Source organism: Rhinopithecus bieti, unplaced genomic scaffold (genome assembly GCF_001698545.2).
Source record: "Rhinopithecus bieti isolate Rb0 unplaced genomic scaffold, ASM169854v2 scaffold_15572, whole genome shotgun sequence".
NCBI classification, from domain to species: domain Eukaryota; kingdom Metazoa; phylum Chordata; class Mammalia; order Primates; family Cercopithecidae; genus Rhinopithecus; species Rhinopithecus bieti.
The window spans coordinates 2016811-2021049 of record NW_016809536.1 but is presented as its reverse complement, the minus strand read 5'-3'; the positions used below and the strand labels follow the sequence as shown (position 1 = coordinate 2021049).

General features: G+C 35.5%; 1 protein-coding gene across 4 annotated transcripts in view; it reads left to right on the top strand.

Moving 5' to 3' along the window:
• The window catches only part of LRFN5 (leucine rich repeat and fibronectin type III domain containing 5), a 297077-nt gene that overhangs the window by 119204 nt on the left and 173634 nt on the right, over window positions 1–4239 (top strand). The window lies entirely within an intron of this gene.

The following is a 4239-nucleotide window of genomic DNA, read 5'->3' as shown; positions in this document are numbered from 1 at the left end:
TTTATATATATATATATATGTGTGTGTGTGTGTGTGTATGTGTGTGTATATATTTACATTTGCTATAACTTATTGATGAATTGACCTTTTATTGTTTTATAATGACATCATTTTCTTTTTTATAGTTTTCAACTTAAAGTCCACTTTATCTTATGTAATTATAGCTACTTAGCTACCCCTGCTATCTTTTGTTTCTATTTGCATGGAATACCTTTTTTCCATTCTATCCTTTTCAGTCTCTGTGTGTGCAGAGTGAATTAAGCCTCTTATAGGCAGTATACAATGGAGTGTTGTCTTTTTTTTTTTGTTTTAATCCATTCAGCTTCTTCATGTCTTTCAATTGTGGAATTAAATTCATTTACATTCAAAGTAATTGGTGATAGGTAAGAACTTACTTATGCCATTTGTTCATTATATTCTGGTTAGTTTGTAGATCATTTGTTTCTCTCTTGCTTTCTTGCTGTCTGCATTTTGACGAATTTCTGTAGTGGTATGCTTGGAATTATTTCTGTTTATCTTTTGTGTATCTAGTAAGGGTTTTGCTTATGGTTACAATAATGCTTACATAAAACATATTGACAGATTATTTCAAGCTAATAATAACTTAACTTTGATCACTTACAAAAAAATGCTTCACTTCCCCTGACAATTTAAAAGTGTTTTGATAACACATGTTTATCGTTTATAGTTTGTGTTACTTAGCACATTTTCGTAACTGTAGTTTTAATAGTTCTCCCTTTAAACCATCATTGTAAATATTTATTTTCTCAGCATCATTACAGTATAAAATGTTCTGAGTTTTACTCCACTTCTTTTATTAATGAGTTTTATATTTTACATGTTTTATGTCACTACATTGCAATGTTTTCCTTTTGCTTGAAAACTCTAACATTTCTTATACAAGTAAATTCTTTGGGTTTTGTCTGAAAAGTTTTACCACCCATTTACCTTTATTTTATTTTATATATTTTCAATACAGTGTCTCAGTCTTTTACCCAGGCAGTAATGCGGTGGCACAATCATGGCTCACTGAAGCCTCAAACTCCTGGGCTCAAGCAGTCCCCTGCCTCAGCCTGCTGAGTAGCTGGGACCACAGGTGTGCACAATCATACCCAGCTAATCTTCATTTTACTTTTAGCAGTGGAAGGGTCCCCTATGTTGCTCAGGCTGGTCGTAAACTCCTGGGTTCAAGCAGTCCTTCTGCATCAGCCCCCCAAGTGCTGGGATTATAGGCATAGGACACTGCACCTGGCCACACTCCTTTATTTTATTTTATTAATTTTTTTTATTATACTTTACATTCTGGGATACATATACAGAAGGTGCAGGTTTATTACATAGGAATACAAGTGTGATGGTGATATGCTGCACCTATCAACCCGTCATCAACATTAGGTATTTCTCCTAATGGTATCCCTCACCTTGTCCTCCACCCCTGACAGGCCCCAGCTTGTGATGTTCCCCTGCCTGTGTCCATGTTTTCTCATTGTTTAACTCCCATTTATGAGTGAGAGCATGTCGTGTTTGGATTTCTGTTCCTATGTTAGTTTGCTGAGAATGATGGTTTCCAGCTTCATCCAAGTCCCTGAAAAGGACATGAATTCATTCTTTTTTCTGGCTACATAGGTTTCCATGGTGTATATGTGCCATATTTTCTTTATCCAGTCTATCATTGATGGGCATTTGGGTTGTTTCCAAGTCTTTACTATTGTGAATAGTGCTGCAGTAAACATAACTGTGCATGTGTCTTTATAGTAGAATGATTTATAATCCTTTGGGTATACACCCAGCAATGGGATTGCTGAGTCAAATGGTATTTCTAGTTCTAGATCCTTGAAGAATTGTCACACTGTCTTCCATGATGGTTGAACTAATTTAAACTCCCACCAGCAGTGTAATAGCATTACTATTTCTCCACAACCTCTCCAGCATCCATTGTTTCCTGACTTTTAAAGATCACCATTCTAAATGGCGTGAGATGGTATCTCATTGTGGTTTTGATTTGCATTTCTCTAATGACCAGTGATGATGAGCTTTTTTAATAAATTTGTTGACTTCATAAATATCTTCTTTTGAGAAGTGTCTGTTCACATACTTTGCCCACTTTTGATTTTTTTTCTTGTAAATTTGATTAAGTTCCTTGTAGATTCTGGATATTAGCCCTTTGTTAGATGGATAGATTGCAAAATTTTATCCTGTTCTATAGGTTGCCTGTTCACTTGGATGATAGTTTCTTTTGATGTTCAGAAGCTCTTCATAGACTGCTAGCCAGACTAATAAAGCAGGAAAGAGAGAGGAATGAAATAACACAATAAAATGATAAAGGAGACATCACCACTTATCCAGCAGAAATGCAAACTACCATCAGAGAATACTATGAACACCACTATGCAAATAAACTAGAAAATCTAGAAGAAATGGATAAATTCTTGAACACATACACCCTTCCAAGATTAAACAAGGAAGAAGTCAGATCCCTGAATAGATCAACAACAACTTCTGAAATTGAGGCAGTAATTAAAACCTACCAATCCAAAAAAGCCCAGGACCAGACAGATTCACAGCCAAATTCTACCAGAGATACAAAGAGAAGCTGGTACCATTCCTTCTGAAACGATTCCAAACAATAGAAAAAAAGGGAATCCTCCTTAACTCATTTTATGGGGCCAGCATCATCCTGATACCAAAACCTGGCAGAGACACAACAAAGAAAGAAAATTTCACGCCAATATCCCTGATGAACATTGATGCAAAATTCTCAATAAAATACTGAGAAACTGAATCCAGCAGCACATTAAAAGCTTATCCACCACGATCAAGTTGGCTTTATCCCTGGCATGCGAGGTTGGTTCAATATATGCAAATCAATAAATGTGATACGTTACATAAGCAGAACCAATGGCAAAAAACACATGATTATCTCAATAGATGCTGAAAAGGTCTTTGATAAAATTTATCACCCCTTTATGCTAAATACACTAAATAAAATAGGTATTGATGAAACATATCTTAAAATAGTAAGAGCTATTTTGACAAACTCACAGCTAATGTCATAATGAATGGGCAAAAGCTGGAAACATTCCCTTTGAAAACCAGCACAAGACAAGGATGCTCTCTCTCTCCACTCCTGTTCAACATAGTATTGGAAGTTCTGGCCAGGACAATAAGGCAAAAGAAAGAAATAAAGTGTATTCAAATAGGAGAGAGGAAATCAAATTATTTTGTTTGCAGATGACATGATTGTATATTTAGAAAACCCCAACATCTCAGCCCCAAAAGTCCTTAAGCTGATAAGCAACTTCAGCAAAGTCTCAGGATACAAAATCAATGTGCAAAATCACAAACATTTATATGCACCAATAATAGACAAACAGAGAGCCAAATCATGAATTCCCATTCACAATTGCTACAAAGAGAATAAAGTACCTAGGAATCCAACTTAAAATGGATGAGAAGGACCTCTTCAAGGAGAACTACAAACTACTGCCCAACAAAATAATAGAGGACTCAAACAAATGAAAAAAAACGTTCATGCTCACGAATAGAAAGAATCAATTTCACGAAAATGTTCATACCACCCAAAGTAATTTATAGATTCAATGCTATTCCCATCAAACTACCATTGACATTCTTCATGGAATTAGAAAAAACTTTAAATTTCACATGGAGCCAAAAAAGAACCTGTATAGCCAAGACAATCCTTAATAAAAATAACAAAGCTGGAGGCATCATGCTACCTGACTTCAAACTATACTACAAGGCTATAGTAACCAAAATAGCATGGCACTGGTACCAACAGATATATAGACCAATGGAACAAAACAGGCGTCAGAAATGACACCACACATCTGCAACCATTTGACCTTTGACAAGCCTGACAAAAGTGAGCAATGGGGAAATGATTCCCTATTTAATAAGTGGCATTGGGAAAACTGGCTAGCCATATGCAGAAAACTAAAACTGGACCCCTTCCTTATACCTTATGCAAAAACTAAGTCAAGATAGATTAAAGACTTAAACACAAGACCTTAAACCATGAAACCTATTTCTCTAGAAGAAAACCTAGGCAATACCATTCAGGACACAGGCTTGGGCAAAGACTTCATGACTAAAACACCAAAACCAATTGCAACAAAAGCAAAAATTGACAAATGGGATCTAACCCCTTTATTTTTAAATGACAGGATTCTGGGTATAGAATTCTCCATCAGAAGTCGTTTTTTTTTTGTTTTTGTTTTT